Source organism: Aedes albopictus, chromosome 2 (genome assembly GCF_035046485.1).
Source record: "Aedes albopictus strain Foshan chromosome 2, AalbF5, whole genome shotgun sequence".
Classification (NCBI taxonomy): domain Eukaryota; kingdom Metazoa; phylum Arthropoda; class Insecta; order Diptera; family Culicidae; genus Aedes; species Aedes albopictus.
Genome location: NC_085137.1, coordinates 170622560 through 170645923, shown reverse-complemented (window position 1 = coordinate 170645923; position 23364 = coordinate 170622560). Strand labels below are relative to the sequence as shown.

The window sequence follows — 23364 nt, the reverse complement described above, 5'->3', positions numbered from 1 at the left end:
CTTGGTAGTTGATCTGCTCCAGCGGCTTTGTTGTTTTTCAACCGGCCAACCTCCTCCTAAATCTCTTGGAGGTCAGGGGTCGGAAGTCTTTCGTCCTGTGCACATACTCCTAGATCTATTACCACGCTACCTTCAGTACTTGCAACGTTACCATTGAGGAGCTCATCGTAATGCTGCCGCCACCTCTCGACCACCTCACGCTCGCTCGTGAGAATATTCCCGTGATTATCTCGGCACATGTCGGCTTGTGGTACAAAGCCTCCGCGCGAGTGGTTCAGCATCTCGTAGAACTTTCGTGTGTCCTTAGCGCGATACAGCTCTTCCATCGCTTCGCGATCTCGTTCTTCCTGCTGGCGCTTCTTCATCCGGAAGACTGAGTTCTGCCTTTTTCGCGCCTGCATATAACGTGCCTCATTCGCTCTCGTACGGTGTTGCAGCATTTTCGCCCATGCTGCATTCTTTCCGTTTTTCAACTGTTCACATTCGCCGTCGTATCAGTCGATTCTTTGAGTTAACTTGGCAATAATTAAACCAATTTCATCTGCAAACCTTCGGGTGTTGTTACCGAAGTATCTAAATGAATCATTTTGAGAATTTTAAATAATTTTCTTGTGAATTCATTAGGATTTTTTTTTTCTGGAATGCACCCAGCAATTTCTCCGGCAATACTTTTGAAAATTGCTTTGATTATACTTCCGGTAAAGCCTCAGGAAATTTCCTTGAAAAATTCTCAGATTATTTCAAAGTATTCGTAAGGAATTTTATTAGAAATTACTTATCTAATTTCTCAAGCAAATATCTCTGAGGTTTTTCGGGTATTTCTTTGAACAATTCTTTTAAAAGCCATGCAGGAAATCCTTTGGAAAAAGCTTTGTAAATTCCTTCGGCAATTTTATCGAGAAATGCTATAGAACTTCCTTCAGAAATTCCTTTGAGGATTTATTAAGCAATTCCTTTAGGAATTACTCTGGTACAGACGTTGGAGAATCATTCCGTAATTCGATTGAAAATTACTCGACAATTTTGTTTTGGAATTCCTTCCGAAATTTCTACGGTAAATCTTTGAAACGTCCTTCAGAAATTTCATTGTGGAATCGTATTGAAATTTCTTTGACAACCCCATTGACATCTTTTTCGTTGTTTCCTTTAGGATTTCCTGTGGCAATTCGTACTAGAATTTCATCGGCAAATTCAATGAACAAATTCCATTGGGAATTTCTCATGCACACAGATCAAAACGATAGTGTAAATTTCTGTGAAATATAATGCACATAAAGGTTCGTTCAAATATTACGTAACGCTAAGGGGGAGGGAGGGGGTCTAGCGTTGTGTTACGCTTCATACAAAATTTCAAGATCCCCTATACAAAGTTTGTTGCGTGGGGGAGGGAGGGGGTCTAAAATTGACAAAATTTGCGTTACGTAATACTTGAATGAGCCCTAATTGGAGCATGGGATTTCACAAAAGTTCACATGACATGTCATGCAAATCTCATGAAGTATCATGTAAACTTCCATTATATGCCATGTAATCTAGCATGACTCAGAGTTTTTACATGACACATAACACAAATTTACATGATAGGTCATGTAAATCATCATAATTGGAAATTTACATGATTAAAATGAAGTTTACATAGCATGTAATCCTCATTATTTTTATATGTGCAATTTTCAGAAGTTTCAACGTTTTTTTTCTGTTACAGTTAGTACGAGAGCCTCTTTGAAAATTGATTCGGCAATTCCATTTCCAGATTGCTTAATTTTGGAAATCGCAATTTCTTGGTGTTTTTTTTTTTTAATATTTCTTCAACTATTCCAGTTGAGAATTTTTTAATTTCCAAAGGAATTGTCTTTCACAAATTTTTTAAGAAGACTTCAAAAGGAACTGTTAGGGGAATTTCCATAGGAATAATCAAATATATTTATGAATAAACCGTAAAAAAAAAACAAATATTACCGAAAGAGTTCCTAAGTAATTTCCAGAATAAAATCAATGGGAATTCACAATGCCAAACATATTTCCAAAGGAATGTTCAGTTCGATTAGAACATTATGAAGGAACGCCATCATCATAGGGAAGTGGTTTTATTTAGGGGATTTTTTCGCCCAATTTATTGTACGCGTTGAGATACGCAATGTATCTAGCCGTGTACAAAAAGTCGGATGAAACATGGTCGAACTATAGCTAGTTCGGAGACATGGTAATGGGATTGTTGATCAGCTATTTAATATACATATAGGGAAGTGGAACCATCTCGGCAGGGCTTATATCTTGGGAACATTTATGCTTATAACTCAGTTAATTTTAAACAAATTGACACAACTTTTGGAACGTGATGATATACGTATACTCTCTAGGCGTGTACAAAATTTCAAATCAATGGGTTTGAAATAAGCTAAGTTATAGCGAAAAAGTGCCCAAAATACCAGCCACTGCCCAAGTTGCTTGGTATCCTACATATTTGAGGGAATTCTATACATTGTTTAATATAAATCGTATTTGTTTGTTTAAAGAAAGTTTAATTTTCATTGTTTTAAAGAAAATTACATTTCCATGGAAAATTTGATTACTTTGACCCAAAACCAAACTGTGACTCGATTGTGATTGCCCCTCATTACTCTATACGCTAGTTACAGTATCTCTCAAAATATACCTCACGAATCTCGTCTACCTTTCGAGCAGTTTACCAGTCGCCCTCGTAGTACCAATAGATATGGCGAATAATGTATCTCCACTCCACCACTGACTGCTGTTACAATAAATTTCATTCATCCAACGTGCACTCAATTAGTCGACATAAAGCAGCCGATCAAACACGATCACCACGCTGACAGCGACGCAAACCGCGACAACAACGACTCCGGCGCCAAATTCAAACACACCTGTGCGCGCGGAACTTGCATTTCTCTGTGTAGCTGGCAGTGTGTATCTATGCAAAATTTTCGGCTACCACACTATCAACAAGTGTGCAATAGCGGTGGCTTTTAGTGTCTTTGAGCACTGGTCTAGTGTCTGTGGCTAGTCGTTGACATTGCATGCAGCGGTCAGTATCTAAATAGTCCTGAACTATCATCAGTCGATATAGAAATTGTCAGTCGCGGGCACTCGACGCGACGTCCAACGCTCGACGCCCGACGCCAGGAGCTTCACGTGATTTTTGGCATCGCGCATCTCAGCTCAACAGATCCCGTCAGTTGGTTGTGGGACGTGTGCGAGTTCGGTTCGGTTTACTTCTGATGCGTTCGAGGGAGCCGTATGATCCTTGGGTATAGTGGAGAATATTTTTTAAGTTTATTGTGAAGTCGATCTTTAGAAAAAAAAAGTAATGTGGCATTAATGACGTACAGCAGCAAATAAATTATCGTTAAATCCGCGCGCAATCTAAGTCTACCAAGAACTAGTTGCAACAAGTGTCTACAACATTCTCGTCGTTCCGCTCAAGGCAAATGTCAATGCAGTTCCTAGCATAGTGAGTTACGGTGTGTAGTGTTACGAATCAGCTGTGCAAACCAAATTAGGTTAAACAATTATAACTAGATTGCTGTGCTCAGTGCTCATATCGCGGCGTTGCCGAGAGTTAAACTTAACCCCGACGAGAAGAGAGGTTTGAGGCACTTGAGCTCGACGGCGACGACGACGACGCCGCCGCCTCGGTTAGTGGTCAAGCGGCAACTACTTGGAATTCCGGTCGAGTTTAGCAGTAGCAGCAACAGCAGCAAGCCTTCTAGGAACGAGCACGACCCACGTTGCGTTGAGTTGAAGTTCAACAGTTGTTCTCCAAAAACGTATTTCAAGGTGAGTTTTGTTTTCGTTTGCGCACCTTAGTTTGCTTTCCGTCCCATCTCTACACGGGACCGGTAAACCGTTCATAATTATGCGGAACAGTATACGGTACGGAATCCGTCGTCAAAACGTCAGGGAACTCGCGAAGGGCGATTTACTTGCCCATTGGATGATGACTAGCTAGCTGGCTGTCAAGTTCAAGGGTAGCAACGTATGCTGAAGATCGGTATCGTTCTGCAGAGCTTGAGTCGTCGCGTCGTGGTCAGATCGGAGGTGGGCAGATGATGTGCGATGCGCTTCGTGATTTAAACCGCATGATAGTGTCGAACGCGTGGCGCAGCACGATGAAAATAAGGAAACTAAACTATTTAAGCGCATGGGTCGACGTAGTATCGCGTGTTGTTCGCTGAATGCAGCGAAATGAAGAGTTATTTTTGGGGAATGTTTTGATGACGCTAAATTCACGAAATGTTTGAGGTTTTGTTTTGGCATTGTTTACCTGCGAGCGTCTGCTGTCTTTTTATAGTTCGTTGACAAAGTTCATTAAATATTTGAAATTCAATTACCATTTCGGTGTTGAATTGGCGGAGCGTTGCACATTTTTGTGATTAGCACATCTACGGTATCGATCGTGACAAATTCAGGTGTTAATTCTAGAGAATCGGCACATATTAGGAGCAAAAAGAAAACAAACTTATAGGAAAGAGTAATGATGATGCAGAAGATGCGTAGCACTTTTGCAAGGTTTCTCAATGCCATTTGGAACTGTGAAAGTGTTCATAGAAGCCGAGAAGCTGTAGATCATCGTAGATCATTTGTATAGTTTCAAAAGCTTCAATGAAATCAATTGCACCCAACGATTTTGTGCATGTTCGGGTTTATACAGTGTAGATTTTGTTCTTACCTCCATCAGAAAGGTTTTTCTGTAACACATAAAATTGTAAGATGAAATGCGTTTTTATCAATGATTTTTAATTTTGTTTGTTTAGTTTCCCAGACTATACCAACTCATTTCAATTTGAGCTCGAATAAATTACAGCTTCAGAAAAAAATCAGGCTGAAAATAAGCACACGCCGTAATGATTGTGCAAATCTAACTACAAGAGAAATACTTTGCTCGTGAAGTGTGCTTTTATGGGGACCTCTGAAGTGTGGAGATTTGGGGTCCGGGGTCGGACATTCTCGAAGGAATTCTGTAGGAATTTGTGGAGGAATCGACATAAGGAATGTCTGCATGAACTCGTTAATAACCAATGTTACCTGGAGGAAATCCATTGACGATCATCACGAGCCGTTCATTTTACTTTTTGGCGTGAGCTAAACTGTTCTAGCTATACTTGAAGAGGATATTGACAGTGTCAACTATAGCTTCGACAATTGTGATTTTGTTCAATTGAATATTTTGAATTTCAGGGAAGCAGATTGATGCTCTCTCACGCAGTGCCGAGCAAATATTGAAATATCTACCACATTTTACGGCAGGCTGTTCGAGATTTTCAATGATCATGTACATACTTCAATCAGCTTGCAACAGACCTAAGTGGACGGCTGAGCTGCGACATATTAGAAACATACTGAAAAAGGCACGCAATCGATTCTTTCTTTCTAAATCTGGGTTCTTAATGGGTTCAAACAGCGCCCTGAAAAAGGTTTTTGTTTAACGACATGACTCCAAACTATTCCAGTAATGTTTGTGCCGAATGGCAGCCCAGGTGTGAATCTGAAGCTTAACCCAACACTTCGATATCGGAATAGCTGGCTCAGGACTAACGTGCTCCAGTGTGAGCTAACTCATCAGCCAATTCATTTCCAGCGATGGAAGAATGGCCAGGTACCCATACAAGGTGAACAGCGTTTGCTGAATTCAGCTCCTCGATTTTAGTTCGACAAACTATAACTATCCTTGTCATAGAGTTGACCGAAGCAAGTGCTTTAATATCAGCCTGGCCATCTGAACAGAAGTATATGACTTTGCCCATTATGGGCAGCTGAAGTGCTGATTGCTCCACACATAAGTGCGAACATTTCAGCCTGAAGAACAGTGCAGTGTCTACCAAATGAGTAAGACTGATGTAGCCTTAGCTCACGAGAGTGGACACCAGCCCTGCCCTTGCTCGACCTGAAATACTTCTCTCCAGATTTCCAGATGTCCACTCTTCCCGGCAAGGGAAATGGAAAATGTGCTATGGAAAACTACAAGCAATTGTAAGATCGCTTGCAGCAAGGACAACATGAAGAACACTCTTTCTGATAAACCGAGTACCCACACACTTAAAAATTCGGAAATTTACACGAGACGCAATCATTATAGAACGTGAACCTTTTCAAGACTGAATCACGAATTGGACACAATTTTACGCGCATCATGTAAGTAGGTTAGATGTCAACAAATCCATTTCATCAGCAACGTAGAATCAGTATCATATTTATCAGCCGCCTTCTATCTCGGTAAAATAGCCGAGAGGTAAGTGAAATGCTTCACAACCAGCTGATCTGAGTTCGAATCCATGCGTCCCCTAAATGTTACTTCTATTTGTTTTGTCTGTCGAACCGGTTCTAGCGATTGCTAGACGCTACGAACAAATAAGTTTTATTTTGTGGTGTCCTCGAAGATGTAAATTTACATGTTTTGACCTCTATATTTGTGTCTTTGAAGATGCTCGTATATGTCAGGTTCAGGACACCTAAAATTACATGATTTTTTCTAGGTGTGCATAGAAGGTAAGTGCAAGAAAGTGCTTCTTGTTTGAGATGAATGTGTAGTGGGGAAACGTCAAAGAGAACTTCGAGCGCTGCCGTGGGAGTTCAGGTGAACACAGAAAAAACTATTGTGTAATATTACACCTGAACTGCTGCAACCCGATCAAAACGTCGGTGAATATTATAAAGGACGATGTACACATAAGAACAAACGATTTTACATCAAAACGATGTAATCGTACACAGGAATCGTGATTACATTGATTATTTAGTACATCGGAATGAGTTACATCGGGCAGGTTGCATTTATTTTTTGCTGTGAACGCTCCAGACATCGCCATTAAGCACATCCTTTGGAGATGGCCTAATTTTGATTGGACCGTTCTCACTTCGTCCTTTTGCCACCACACAAGACATCCATAAGCCAATATTGGACGAACAACAGTCGTGTAAATCCATTTGATATACTTGGGTTTTAGACCCCAAGTTGTACCAAAGGGTCACCGGCATTTCCCGAAGGCCATACAAGCTTTCTTGATTATGAACTCAACATGAGGTGTCCAGGAAAGCTTGAAATCAAGAATGACTCCAACGTACTTTACCTGTTCAGTCACATTGATTCCAGAATCGAAGAGACGCAAAGGTCGAACACCATTACGGTTTCGCTTTTTCCTGAAAAGAACCGTAGCTGTTTCAGTCGGATTTACTGAAAGGCCTTATTGGCGACACCAACCCTTAACTACCTGAAGAGCGTTTTGCATCAGGTCGAAAAGGGTACTGATGCACATACCGACTAACAAGGTTAGGTAGTCGTCGGCAAAACCATAAGTAGGAAAACCGCTATTATTGAGTTGCCTCAATAGCGTATCTGCTACGGGATTCCACAAAAGCGGTGACAAGACTCCCCCTTGGGGGCATCCACAAACACTTAATTTCCTAATCACCGCTTAACGCAATGCACAATGGGTCCAGAGCCGTATTTACGAAGACAAAAATGTTTGTGCCTAAACCATAAGTTTAAGATACATGGTGTCTTTGGGAAACTTTTTTCTTATTTTTCGACCTTTTTTCTCATTATTGCGAAATTAGGGTGGTCCCTCTAGTTTCGCTGATCCAAACATCTGCTTCTTAATAGTTTTATGTACGTTCACAAAATGTTCTACAAAGTTGTAAAAAAACTTATTTGGAGCAAGTTTGCCGAAGAAACCATTATTCTATCTCTTATGGTTCCTAACTTATATTTTTTTAAAAGATTCATGTTAGGGTGATCCATGAATTTCAGTTTTCCTGAAATTACTTTTAATTCGTTCGTTTCTCGTAAATACTTTGTTCCGAGCACTTTTAGAACTATCAACGACGCATATTTTTTCCAAAGAGCTCAAAGTTCTAACTCTCATAGTTAAAAAGATATTGGCATTTTTCTTCAAAAAATCACTTTTTTTTAAAATGTCATATCTCAAAAAGGAGCAAATGGATTTTCAATCTCCCGGTTGCATCGGAAAGATCGTACCCTGTTCTATTCATGGTGAAAAAACTGTAGGTACCTTTTTTGTTTAAAGCTTTTTATTGAATTTTGAAAATACGATTTTTTTCATGGAAAAGCAGTTGTAACTTTGAAAATCGATGAGATACAAACTTGGCGTCTTCGACAAAATTGTGAGTTTTTGGCTGCTATAAAAGTGCCCAAAACAAAGTATTGCGAAAAAATCAACACATAAAATTATATTGAGTAAAAACAGATTTTCATATGAAAAATGACACATTTCAAGCAAATTCAACTCGTCTTTGTTAGATAGATCAAAGTAGCTTGGTAAATGGTCATCCATTTCATTGTAGAACCAATGTTTATTTATACTGTCATCACTATTTAGGCACAATGTTGATAAGATATTGTAAATCATGTAACTTTGATAGGCTTTTACGTTAACCTAAACATATACTAGTGATTGACATTTTCACTATCCATACATTGAAGTGATGAAATTGAAATTAAATTGATGGAAATCAGCTCAAAATCACATTTTAAGTTGAGTTCATTGACGAATTATGGATTATAAGCAAATTTTAATATTTTCGACATGGTTACTTCGATCTATCTAACAAAGACTAGTCGAGTTTGTTGAAATTGTTCCGCTTTCCATATGAAAATCTGTTTTTACTCAATATAATTTTATGTGTTGATTTTCTCGCAATACTTTGTTTTGGGCACTTTTATAGCAGCCAAAAACTCACAATTTTGTCGAAGACGCCAAGTTTGTATCTCATCGATTTTCAAAGTTACAACTGCTTTTCCATGGAAAAAATCGTATTTTCAAAATTCAATAAAAAGCTTTAAACAAAAAAGGTACCTACAGTTTTTCCACCATAAATAGAACAGAGTACGATCTTTCCAATGCAACCGGGAGATTGAAAATCCATTTGCTCCTTTTTGAGATATGACATTTTGAAAAAAAGTGATTTTTCGAAGAAAAATGCCAATATCTTTTTAACTATGAGAGTTAGAACTTTGAGCTCTTTGGAAAAATATGCGTCGTTGATAGTTCTAAAAGTGCTCGGAACAAAGTATTTACGAGAAACGAACGAATTAAAAGTAATTTCAGGAAAACTGAAATTCATGGATCACCCTAACATGAATCTTTTAAAAAAATATAAGTTAGGAACCATAAGAGATAGAATAATGGTTTCTTCGGCAAACTTGCTCCAAATAAGTTTTTTTACAACTTTGTAGAACATTTTGTGAACGTACATAAAACTATTAAGAAGCAGATGTTTGGATCAGCGAAACTAGAGGGACCACCCTAATTTCACAATAATGAGAAAAAAGGTCGAGAAATAAGAAGAAAGTTTCCGAAAGACATCATGTATCTAAAACTTATGGTTTAGGCACAAACATTTTTGTCTTCGTAAACACGGTTCTGGACCCATTGTGCAATGTCGAGAAGAGATGTCTATTTTTGAGCATTTGGTGGATCCAATTGGAAATCATTGGAGATATACCATGACCCCGTGCTGCTTCCAATATGGCATCGAAAGACACGTTGTCGAAGGTACTCTCGATATCTAAGAAAACACCCAAGCAGGATTGATTTTGAGCGAATGCTTTCTCGATATCGTAAACAACTTTGTGTAAAAGAGTCGCAGTGGACTTTCCAGATTGGTAAGCATGTTTGTTCACATGAAGAGGCACACTGGCCAGATGAACATCACGGATGTGCATTTTAAGCATTTCAGAAGAAAAGAGGTCAAACTGATAAGTCTGAAACATTTTGTTTCTTCATACGACGCACGACCCACTTTCGAAATAAACTTTGCAGTAATATCCCGACAGGATTTAGGAATATACCCTGTAGCAAAACTGCAAACAAGTCGTTTTTTAACATGTTTGGAATGATCAAATCCCTTCTGCAGCAAAACGGGATAAATCCCATCTGCCCCAGGAGATTTGAAAGGAGCAAAGCTATTTAGTGCCCATTCAATCGATTCTAAAGTTATGATACTCCGAGCCAAAGCTGAAGAATCATAACTACAAGAAAAGACATCAGGTTCATCCGAAGATGCAATATCCACACATTCGGGAAAGTGTGTACTGAATAAACATTCCAAAACTTCCTCATCAGAGGAAGTGAAATCACCATTTGACAAACAAAGTTTGTTCACTTAAAAATCCTTAGATTTTGCAAGGATTTTGTTCAATCGACTGGCTTCACTCAGACTGGAAACATTTGTACAAAGGTTTTTCCAGCCGGATCGTTCAGCAGACCGAAGAGCTTTCTGGTAGGCCTTGCGAGCCGACCTGAAAGCCTCCGATCCAGCCGAACGTCGTCTGTTCCAACTCTTTCTACATTGCTTCCTGAGCTTCGCCAGATCAGAGTTCCACCAAGGGGTTCCCCTTGTGGTTTTCACAGACCGCAGAGGGCAAGCTACTTCAAAAGCTTCCATGATGAAGGCCGTTGTAGTATCAACGGCATCATCTAAATCACTTGGAGTGTCAATGGATGGTGAGTATCCTTGAAATTTGGCTGCAACCGGAACGGTAAAGAGATCCCAATTGGTTGACCGGGGTTCCTTAAATGCAAATTTTACGAAGTAACATTCACATGTTCAAAAAAGATGTAGCGATGGTCAGATAAAGATTCTTCATCTGACACATGCCAATTGATTAGCTCGTGACTTATTCTGCTAGAGCAAAGCGATATGTCTAACACTTCCTCTCTAGATACCATGAAGGTTGGGCGATTGCCTATGTTAAGTAATGCAAGATCTGTACTACTTGAGTACTCCATCAAACTGGAGCCTCTCAAGTTAATGTCTGAGCTGCAGGGCGAGTCATCGATGTTCGTTGCTGCTAGGCTACGCAGCTAACCTTGAGGGTGTGATATGCACTAGCCCCTCTCTGAAGCAATACCTTCTTAGTGGTTCCGGAGAGACAAAGGGTTTGGCGACCATAGGAATGTGTTTTAGTGGGTCGAGGAGAGAGTAGTCCTGGCTTTTACTAGTGTTGTAGAAGACGGCCTTAACCCCACACTATCCTAACCTTCCTGTTAGGGTGTCTGTTGAGCAGATTTTCCCCCCTATGGTTTAGAAGAAAAAAAAAAGACCCAGACGCTCATGGCGGCGCAGCCTCAACAACAAAATCAAGCAAGACGACAGAAATTTGACCTGGTCACAGGTCAAAGCGATGGCTGGCAATCGGCCAGGATGGAGATCTTTAAATTCAGCTCTCTGCACCACCACGGGTGCTCAGGACTGAAAGTAAGTAAGTTGAGATGGGCAAAATGTGTTCTACGTGGCTAATATACAGCTCTATCCTAAGATCTTGAAAGTCACCAATGCCATCAAAAAGATACGGTAGACATGATAATGTTGCAAGAATGCAGGACTACAATTCTTGGGACTAACCAGGTTGACAGTGAATCGGTGAGTGTAGGACTTTCCAAAGATTTGAAACAAGTAGCTGCGAACCGGGTTACCTGACGTACATCTGTTGACTCAGTCTTAAGTAAATAAATACAATTGAAGAGGAATGTTAACTGTTTATCAAATTTACTACTTCCGGTATTGATTTACTACTAAATCCAATGCAACTAGCAACCACTCCAGTGGTATCCCGCTCATCCACTGCACTTCTATTGCCCCGCGCAAAACAATGAAATCTGAACAATCCAATCCACTTGAAACTGTTACCATCCAACGGGAGCATAACAGTTCACTGGCATGGGAAAATTACCCTCACGGATCGACCAAACTCGTTGAAAATCCACTCGATTGCGCTGTTGTTTGCGACCAGCGCAGCGGCGGCCTTGACGTAAACGCAATAATACTTCGCGGTGCAATGGAATCTCCCACTGCTTGCTGGTTGCTGCAATCATAAACTCTCCCATATCAATCGACCCATCGCATCGAGTGGAATTGTTGCAAATCAGATCGGAAGAATAACACCACCGCCGCCGCGCCACCGGATGGATGGACGATAACAATCCACATCGAGGTGACCTTTCTCCACAAACCGGCCGTTTGAGTGACGGCGGCGCATCGTCATGACATTGAACTTCTCACCGATCACCAGCAGCAGCAGCAGCAGCCTGTTGACTTTGAACGCACAGTCAGAACCTAATCAGATATTCAAACTGCGGGATGCGTGTACTTTGGCGGCAAACCAGGTGCCGTTGTGACAAACGTGCAATTTTTATAGGTGAGCAACCTACGCTTTTATAGACGAAACGATTAACACGTGTTCGGCTGGTTGTCTCGTCATTCGCCGGCATCTTCGTCATCTCATGGCGCATTGAAATTCTGTTTATATCCCGCAATTTTTTTCTTGAGGCTTGTTAAAGTGGTCTAATAGAATCATGCCGTTCATGGGCAAACCGTTGTGGTGTGGCGTAGAATTATTATAAATGGCAACTCAATTCAGGATGCTTGCCAAGGACGTACAGCGGTGCCAAAACAGAAGAATGATGAATAATTCACCTAGCATGGATATTGGATCACTCTTCTATACAGGTGTATCTATCAAGATAGATCAACATTTTTTGTAAGATTTTATCTAAGAGTTAAGCTGCGCCCTTTCGGTACTACGTTATTGTACAAGTAAGGTAAGTGACCGAATCAAAGCATTCGATCAACGACGGAATACTTTTGACCATTTTCGTGGTCAGACACCAGATCAAGATGCAACTTGGCACTGAATTATGGTGAAATTGGGCGAGGTTTATTGTTGTGCTGAAAATGATCTCTTGAACACAGTTTTATTATCATTTAATTAGCAACCGTGGCAGTTTCAAGATTTTTTAAGAGATTCAGATACGTCAAGGTGTGCCAAAAAGCTTTTCAGAAGCTGTGGGTGCTGGTTTTCTACAGCGCAGCAAAAGCAAAGCAAAAGCAAAGCAAAAGCAAAGCAAAAGCAAAGCAAAAGCAAAGCAAAAGCAAAGCAAAAGCAAAGCAAAAGCAAAGCAAAAGCAAAGCAAAAGCAAAGCAAAAGCAAAGCAAAAGCAAAGCAAAAGCAAAGCAAAAGCAAAGCAAAAGCAAAGCAAAAGCAAAGCAAAAGCAAAGCAAAAGCAAAGCAAAAGCAAAGCAAAAGCAAAGCAAAAGCAAAGCAAAAGCAAAGCAAAAGCAAAGCAAAAGCAAAGCAAAAGCAAAGCAAAAGCAAAGCAAAAGCAAAGCAAAAGCAAAGCAAAAGCAAAGCAAAAGCAAAGCAAAAGCAAAGCAAAGCAAAAGCAAAGCAAAAGCAAAGCAAAAGCAAAGCAAAGCAAAAGCAAAGCAAAAGCAAAAGCAAAGCAAAAGCAAAGCAAAAGCAAAGCAAAAGCAAAGCAAAAGCAAAGCAAAAGCAAAGCAAAAGCAAAGCAAAAGCAAAGCAAAAGCAAAGCAAAAGCAAAGCAAAAGCAAAGCAAAAGCAAAGCAAAAGCAAAGCAAAAGCAAAGCAAAAGCAAAGCAAAAGCAAAGCAAAAGCAAAGCAAAAGCAAAGCAAAAGCAAAGCAAAAGCAAAGCAAAAGCAAAGCAAAAGCAAAGCAAAAGCAAAGCAAAAGCAAAGCAAAAGCAAAGCAAAAGCAAAGCAAAAGCAAAGCAAAAGCAAAGCAAAAGCAAAGCAAAAGCAAAGCAAAAGCAAAGCAAAAGCAAAGCAAAAGCAAAGCAAAAGCAAAGCAAAAGCAAAGCAAAAGCAAAGCAAAAGCAAAGCAAAAGCAAAGCAAAAGCAAAGCAAAAGCAAAGCAAAAGCAAAGCAAAAGCAAAGCAAAAGCAAAGCAAAAGCAAAGCAAAAGCAAAGCAAAAGCAAAGCAAAAGCAAAGCAAAAGCAAAGCAAAAGCAAAGCAAAAGCAAAGCAAAAGCAAAGCAAAAGCAAAGCAAAAGCAAAGCAAAAGCAAAGCAAAAGCAAAGCAAAAGCAAAGCAAAAGCAAAGCAAAGCAAAAGCAAAGCAAAAGCAAAGCAAAAGCAAAGCAAAAGCAAAGCAAAAGCAAAGCAAAAGCAAAGCAAAAGCAAAGCAAAAGCAAAGCAAAAGCAAAGCAAAAGCAAAGCAAAAGCAAAGCAAAAGCAAAGCAAAAGCAAAGCAAAAGCAAAGCAAAAGCAAAGCAAAAGCAAAGCAAAAGCAAAGCAAAAGCAAAGCAAAAGCAAAGCAAAAGCAAAGCAAAAGCAAAGCAAAAGCAAAGCAAAAGCAAAGCAAAAGCAAAGCGAAAGCAAAGCAAAAGCAAAGCAAAAGCAAAGCAAAAGCAAAACAAGCGCAGCGCAAAGCAAAAGCAAAAGCAAAAGCAAAGCAAAAACAAAGCAAAAGCAAAAGCAATATTGTAAGAGGGTGTTGATTCAAATGATGTTATGCCCTTCTGAACTGTTAGTACCATAATATTACATTGCAGTGATTCGTTATTCGCTTTGCTGATTTTGTTTGCGGTTTCCCTAATAAAATGAAGAATAGGAACATGTTTTGAATTTTTAAGTTGGAGGGAATTGTGTAACCCAGCTAATCCCAATCTTTCTACCCGAATTCTATCTTCCTTGACATAAACACGTTCGAAATATGTGTTTTAATTAAATTTAGTGCTAAATTCCGGCAAAGTATTTGTTATTTGAAAATCATCTTAGTAATATTCGAGTAAATTCGTTGAGATTTCCATTCAGCTACCGGCGGTGGTGATGGAAGCTGCCATTCACATGATTGCGGTCGTATATTTCACCGTGTTTATGGCTGCTTTATTGTCTGCTATTGCCCTCATATAAGATAGTTGAACCATTGCACTGCGATTGCACTGAATCCCCACAGATAACAGCAAACAGTTGTTGTTATCTTTCTGAATGTAAGTGGGTACTCAATGGTAGCTGGTATTCCAGGTAATGTAGACAGAGATGTATGACGAATGCCAAACACCAAGACAGTTGTCGTCTAATTAGCTCTCGTTGCGTCGTCATCATCTCCATAACAATGCCTTTATACTTACTCCCGTTTGGCGGGTGAAAAAAACGACGCAGGTAAACCGTTTAGCGCAGCATCCATCTCAGGTGTGTAAGTACAGTGGAGAGCAAAAAAAAGTACGCATTGGCCAGTTTCAAACTCGAACTTGAACCTTGGAATACTTTGTTGGACGCATTCCAAAAGCGCTGTAAGGCATCGTACACAAATTACGTAACGCTATAGGGGGAGGGGGGAGTCCAGCTTAGCGTTACGATCCATACAAAATATTTTTGGTTTTCATACAAAAAGCGTTACAAGGGGGAGGGGGGGAGCCTGAAAATGCCGATTTTAGCGTTACGTAATTTGTGTACCATGCCTAATAGTCAATAGACTCAGTAATTGACGGATTTCGCGCCAACTCGAACAAATGTTGGCAGCACCCTCTCAGATTACAACGAAACTTTCTTGGTGTGTAGACCTTGCCCAGATAAGCCACTTTGCATACTCATTTTTCTATTTTTTTTCTCGACTGACTTTTGAAAAGGGCTAAACTTTTTTTATGGATTTTTTAAAAATGTTTTTAATCATAAAATGACTATTCCTACAAAAAAGTGTTGTATGGGTGATTATCACAAAATAAGTCAAATTTTAAGAAAAAAATACTGAAAAAACCCAAAATGAGCCCTACACTGAAAAAAATCATTTCTAAAAATTCAAAGTTGATTTAAAAAAAAACACCATTTTTGATTTTGATGAAATTTTGTCTCAAGACAGGTAATTATGTTCCCTATCAACCGTCCATACATTACAAGATGGGCACTTTTAAGGAAAAAAAGTTTTTCTAACAAAAACTTTTTCTTGTTCGAATGTTTTTTTTTTTCAGTGTATTTTGTTATCAACAATAAAACCAGTGAAGGCCATAACAATCCCAGAATCCAATGAAACTCAATTTTCTAGGAGATTTTGTGTTATTTATTCAATCATTTGGAAGGGTTTTCCTATACATAAAAAACTTCAAAATATTACAAATGTATTTTCTTAGGAAATGTAATGTTTGATCGCAATATGTATTGAAGTGCACTTTTAAATATACAATTATTTATAATTATGAATTTTTCAAATATATATATATATGTGTCTTAGAGCCAATTTCAAACATGTTCTTTTCTATTTTTTTTCCGATCATACTAAATATTTTTGGTTCATCTTCTGAATTAGAATACCTGTTTGCCTTTACTTTGTCGCCAGGAATAGGCAAAAAACTATGGAATTTCTGAGTGCCTGGTATTGTTTTGGCGTTATTATATATTTCTTCGAGATCTTCTGACATTTTAATGTACTGTTCAGTGGATACGTAACAGAAATTTTATTTAGTTATATTTTTATCTGTCTGTACAACTGCCCAGTTATATAACTCTCGTGGAGTTGTTATGGTATTTCCAAAATCTCGAGCAAGACTTGCTCTCTTTGCCATTCGCTTGAGAGTGCCACCAATAGCATCACATGGACCTTTACCGTGGGACGTTGCAAAAAAATTCCATTCTGCTCTTAATGCATGCTTTGACTGGAATCTACATAGACTAGCAAAGTTCTTCTTATTTTTGTGATGCTGCCCCATCAGACATAAAATAAATTTTAGAAAAGTTCGTTAATTGTTTCATAAAATCTATCATTTTTGAGATCAACAACTGGACCGTAACTGTATCGTGAGCCATTACTTCCGATATGATAATGAAGCTAACATTTACAAGTTTATTATCTTTCATATAGTAAATTTCAAATGGGTGTGTTGTTGCTTGCGAGTTGTTCCAATGATATCCTTGAGCAGCGTTTTGAATTATGAATGAATAGTTTTCAGAGAAATCACAAATCGCAAGAATTTCATCATCCTTTAATGTATCTTTTTTATTTCTGAGAAATGATGATTGTTGTTTATGAATAAAGTCGTGTGTTATAAGTTTGTCAATTTTATCAACAAGATACGGAACAAATTCATCAACAGGTTCAATAATCGTTTCTAAATTACAGCGATCAGTATTCAACCACTGCTGAAATATAATCTCTTCTTTGTCATTTGATTTTAATATCAATGTAAGTTCCTCTTCAATGTGTTCATTACAAGCACACTTTTCACAAGCACGGAAAAAGCAATTATCTGTTCTGGTGGAAATATCGCAAAGTATTTTTTGTATTATTTCATCTTGTGACACAATTCTTATACTGTTGAACATTAAATTTACATTTTCATGAATAGTACATATGCATACATTATGTATACCAGTAGAATCAAGTAAAATACAATGCTTTGGTCGCAACTGTGTAAATACTGTGAAACCAATATTCACAGTTTTGTACATATCTACAAAAATCATATAAGCCTCTTTGAGCGACATCATCAAAAGTCGTTTTTGAACTTGTTGTTTTTTTTTTCCATTTCGAACCTCAGAAACAAAATCATTTGTTCCTGGCATTGGCCTGCTGATATCATTATCATAAAAAAATTCTCTTACTATTTGTTTTGTATCGTCATCAATACCATGCCCCCTTCTTTTTTCGGTGGTACAAAGAATACCCTGTTCATGAACAAGATCCTTCACCTGCCTCGCCATATACATTGGTGCGTTAAACTCTCTTGTGATTTTATTTACCGACTAAGACTTAGGAAGTACAGATAGTATTTTAATCTGTTCGCTTCTGTCAGTTGTAGGGTGATTGAACTTATCCTTTAACTGCATAATTATCTCGTCATACGCCTCCACTTTGCCAACATCCGTTGAATCTATTCCGAAGATATTTTTTCGAACTGCTTTCGTAATCTGCAATGATTTGTTTATGCGATATTCCATACTTCTCATGTTTCTAGATGAGATTGGCGATAAACTCAATGTTTCAGCAATGGTATTATACTTCTCCATATTATGGGGACCCTGTAGTTGATCTGTTGACGGAATTGACTCCAATGATGGAATAGATGGTACCATATCTGTAAGATAAAAGTTAAGGTTAACAATATAATAATGAATGCAGTGGAAAGTTAATGATAGTTATTTATGCAACGAGTTGCAAAAATGATTTTTTTTTCGCACAAGTAGTACATTTATCCAACGAGGCTTGCCGGGTTGGATAAATACGAAGAATACTGAAAAATGTAGTTTTGCAACGAGCTGCAAAATGAGTTATATAAAAGAAGCTAACACGTTGAAGGCTTACTTACCCAGCGCATGTTCGATTTGTTGACCACTCGTTGACGGTTCTGGTTCTGGAACATCATGATGTTGCTGCCCACTAAGACCAAGCCCACTCGTGGGCTTCATACTACACACGCAACAGCACGTCGTTAACGATTTTTAATTTCGTTATCCACCCATTTTCGCACCGGTCGTTCGTTTCCATGTGAGTAAAATAATGATCGGTCGCTTTTGCGCACCGGTGGTCTCTATTCTATCCGTACCGTCGGTTTTTTGCACTTCTGTAAATCATCGCAATATTTTGTGTATTTCTATGGTGTTATTGCAAATCTTATTCAGTATAATAATCTGTGCTCATATTTTGAAAGAAGGGGGTTTGGATAAGACTGAAAACTGTTAGTGAAAATTTAACTCAAATAAATAATTCCCTTGGAGATTCGTACCAGTTTTGGTGCGTTTAAAGATATCATTTTCTCAATAATGTATGATTGTATTTAATCCCGGAACTCAAGCAATCTTTTTTTTTTTAAATTATATGTTTGTTGCTTACTGTTTGACTTGTAGGTTGAATTTTTATCTAAAATAATATCCATCTCTTCGATATCTATGTTGCCTTTCTCGCAAGAAATTTATCTGAATTTGAGATTTTGAGCATCTTTTTTGATAATTAGGTTTATTGAATAAATACATCCCTTGCATTTCCAACACATTTATAACGTAGTTGTCTCCTTTACAACTTCGCGTAGGTCAAGATGCTTGAATCCTGGTAATAGTAGAAGCTGTCTTCTAACAGTCTGCGATAAGTTTGCGCAACCTTTTGTCTAATGTCTAACCTCCTTTTCACATGGGGTCTTCGCAGATTTTTTTTCTGCTTTGCCCTATTGTTCTACAATGGTGAAGTTACCCATTTCGCACACTTTCTTCCTAATGTCTCGTTTATTTAATTTATATTTTAAAATTTATATTTAATAAACCACCCACTGACGACCACCATTTTCAAAAACAGCAATCAAACCAAAACTTCTTTGCCGTTTTCGAAATATACACGACAAAACGAAAAGCGAGGCACAGCTCTTTCAAAGCGGGGGATCTCAGCCCCCTCTTCAGGAAAGTGAAGAAAGAAAACCTTGTGGTCACTTATTACCGTCAAATGGTATCTTTTCGGGTTAGAAAATACTCACATCTTCTAAACGGAATCTGCGACGGATGACGATAATTTTGGAACTTGTCGGAACGAACTTCGCGAGTTATTTATTTGGACATTTTTCTAAATGTGCGAAACCAAACTTTACTTGCTGCGTAGAAACCCCGGCTCAAACATGTACGTGTTAAAATAGCAAAACTCACCGAATCACTATACATTTCTTCAAATATTAGTTTGGAAACGATCGGCCGAATCAAAAACTAAAGGTGCGATTATGAACAATCGTAACCATTTTTAAGAGAAAATCAATACATTTTCGTTATGCATGATCCTAAAATTGGCGAAGAAGGGAAAATTTTATTCATAACATACTTAAGCAAAGCTTGTCAATTTAAACCTATTATTTTTCTGCGTTTGTATTGTCACTCTATCACAATTGTATGTCAGACAATTTGTTGTGTTATTCGTGTAACGATATTATTTGGTTGAAAATTTCAAAGCAAGTAAAAATATTTTTTTTTAATATTTGATGCAAACTAAAATAAATTCCTACCTATACAAAACAAGAAAATCATTCTCTAGAAACTATATATGTACCTGGCAACAAATCCATACTCATGTTCTTGCGTCTCCTCTTTACGCTACCCAGAGAGCTAAACGCGAGAGAGCGCACGAGCCTGCGGATAGAGACCGTACTTTGCGTGTCTCTATATTCTAAGCCCTGCTACGAACCGTACGTAAACTTTTCGCTTTCGAGCCGTACTTAGCAGCGACCGGTGCGGTTCGCTTCTTTGTTCGGGGCTCTACTTAACGTTAAAACGCTTGATGGAGCCCATGAGTGGGCTTGGTCTAAATGATGGTTGCATAGTTTCGTCGTTTCCATCCGATCGGCGTTTTTTCGTATTCGGGCTTCTGTTGTGACTTATCAATCCACGACATGACTCACAAATACTCATCGATTCAATCATATCGTATCTGTCAAAGGATGCAAATTCTTAGTGGAATTCAAAGGAACCGTACTTAACCCGATTTTCTTTTATTTACAGATATTCCCCTAACAAGCCCAGGTTAATCATCATCACTCATCGATTCGTCGATTTCATGTGTATATCCCATGGAATGAATTTTATCTATCAATCTTAATGACATGCCTCGTAGATTATGTCGGTTGCACTTTGGATTGTTTATTTTTGCACTGCACTTGAATTTGTTGAATTTTGATTTATACAATTGATCCATTACTTTTCAGAACTGCCTTTAATAACCAAAGAGAAGTAACATGTTGAATGATACCGATTCATTTTCTTGTTTTGTTCATATTTGCTTTAGGTACAACTCTTGATTTGTTTTTTTTTTCGATTAGGTAGTTCGAATCTAATAAATAGCCTTACCTAATATTAGGTAAGAACATGGGGTAGAAACGTTTGGGTAGAAATTACAGCAGCACGTATGAAATGCGTGTTCTAATTGTATATTGTTTCGTACTTCTAGAGTGCTGCTGCGTGAATATGGGTGCATTGCATTGTCGCATATGACACAATAAGTTTCATTGCATTTTGAGATTACTAGATAACCTTCACTGGTTTAGTTTGTTTTTAAAAAAATACACTGAAAAAATAATAATTTGGACATGAAAAAGTTTTTGTTTGAAAAACTTTTTTTCCTTAAAAGTGCCCATCTTGTGATGTATGGACGGTTGGTAGGGAACATAATTACCTGTCTTGAGACAAAATTTCATCAAAATCAAAAATGGTGTTTTTTTTTAAATCAACTTTGAATTTTTAGAAATGATTTTTTTTAGTGTAGGGCTCGTTTTGGATTTTTTTCGGTATTTTTTTTTTTTAATTTGACTTATTTTGTGATAATCACCCATACAACACTTTTTTGTAGGAGTAATCATTTTTTGATTAAAAACATTTTTAAAAAATCCATAAAAAAAGTTTAGCCCTTTTCAAAAGTCAGTCCAGATAAATTTTGAAGAAACTAAGTATGCAAAGTGGCTTTCATGGCACAAATTTCCCGAATGGAGGAAAACGTGCCTCTAGAGCCGACCTACTGATACCTGATGCAAAGTGGCTTATCTAGTCTTGGTGTACATACCCAGAAAGTTTCATTGTAATCTGAGAGGGTGCTGCCAACTCCGAATACGATTTGGGGCGAAATTCGTCAATTGTAACGTAGTGTACAGTTCAAAATCTAAAGAAAATTGGATTTTTTTTGGATGGTGATTTGAATGTGTATATAATTTTATCCAGTACTGTATATTTACCCAGACTTGAATACAAATGTAAATATAAAATTGGCAGGCTAAAAGCATCGCGGTTTCGTGAAAGAGAACTGTTACACTACCATACAAGGAACAAACTTCAATAACATGCAAAACTACCATAATTTGTATAGACAAATAAGTGAAAATATGCAAAACAGCAGTGAGGATTGTGAGTCAGTAACTAAACTAGTTCGCCTAGAAGACGAAAATATTTATCATAAATCAGCGAAGAAAGACGTTATCAAAAATTTGTATGATTTTCTATAGTTGTTCACACTAGAGCTTGGTTTGTTTCTTCAGGTTACTTGAATAACCTAGAAAACTTATCACAGGAAGTTGGGGAAATCTATCTTCCGAAAAGGTCCTTGACTTTTATTATTTTGTTGTTTGACCACTATCAGCCTTGATCATAAAGCACAGACAACTTTAGACGTTTCCATCGCCCCGCGTAAAGCATCCATCAATTTTGAGTTGTTTTTGTCATCCTCAAACGGCTACATCTATTCTCCGCTAAGATTTATTGACACAGATTGAAAGCTTGATCTGCGTCCGAAACCGGTTAGCTGAATTGCGCCAAACTTCCACTTTTCGCCGTCGCCTGCTGGTAAACCCGACTCAGATCAGAAACTAGTAGGAGGAAGGTCCAGGTATCGTAAACACTTCAGTCTAATAGCCACTCCCCGCTCCGTAGCAAATCCTGTAAGGCGAGTTCTTCGCAAATTCACACCTCACGATCCAGTTCTGGCCAGATCAGTTACCGGCCGACCGGTACTTAAACATTTAATGCGTAAAATCGCACTAATCCGTCGCGCCGGTACGGCCGAGAGGGCTTTCCTAACCAGTCCAAGGTGATCGACAGAAAAAAAATCGTCTAAAGAAAGGGAGATTCAATTATTGGATCTGTGCTTTGCTCGCAAGCTTCCTTGGCCGATCAATTAGCATACGCGCGGGGTTTGTTTCTGTTCGCGTCTGTCCTGAGGTAAACACAAGCCTTACTTTGTATTAAGTTGAACTAATTCGTATTACATAGCAATGGCCACCGGTGTGTCCATTATGTGTGTCATAACCAGTGCAAAACTAAGAGGCGCTGAGTCAGAAAACTTGCAAAAAGTGTCGGACGTCATATAACATTAACGAGCACCGGAATCAATTTCCATTTTGGGACGCAGGGGTCTGTTGATTTGTTTTGGTTCGACTGCACTGAGCTGGCATTTTCGGATATAATTTGCCACAAAAAAAAAATACAATTCACCATCTGGAGACGAATGCTGATCTGTTGAATGACGAAATTCGCAGATTTTACTTCCCACTTAATTCGTGCCAAGAGTCTGATGTCTTTCCAGAGGTGTAAGTTGAATGAAGGGGGTTATCCTGCATAAAAAAGTCAAAATAAGCTTACTGCTTTGAGCCAAGATGCCTACATTGTCCATTCCATACTAGTACTACTGATGCTTCCACTTTTCAATTACTTTGCTTTCATTCCAGTTAAAAATCCTGTTTTTATCCTCCCGCGTTTCGGCTTGCTATATTGAGCCTGGGATGTCTTATTTTGAAAACAATCAAAAAACCGTTGGTTCGCGAAATTGGGTATTAACAGTACTTTTTAAAAATCTGTAAAATTTTACGAATGTGAAGGAAAAACTTCCCAATTTTTCACAAATTTATTCGTTTTACCACAAAATAATTAAAATACCATTGATCGTATTATGATGTCCACGATTTCAAAAGCGTTCAAAATACTCATTGTAGGTATTTTAATTCATCTAATGCTCCTTTTTTCCTTATTCTTAACCGCTTAACTTAGTTTACAGCTCTATTGCGCTCTATTACAGCTCTACGTGATCGATTACAATTGACAACTGCAGTTACACCTTCTACTGCACCTAAATGTATTCTCTTC

At 38.3% G+C, this 23364-nt stretch overlaps 1 protein-coding gene across 1 annotated transcript in view; it reads left to right on the top strand.

Annotated features, from left to right (window-relative positions):
* The first annotated feature begins 3007 nt into the window (after window positions 1–3007).
* Window positions 3008–23364, top strand: part of LOC115258651 (proton-coupled amino acid transporter-like protein CG1139) — an 80159-nt gene continuing 59802 nt past the window's right edge. The window contains exon 1 of the mRNA XM_062850706.1: window positions 3008–3798. The gene's annotated coding sequence lies outside the window, so the exon portion shown is untranslated. The remainder of the gene's footprint in view (window positions 3799–23364) is intronic.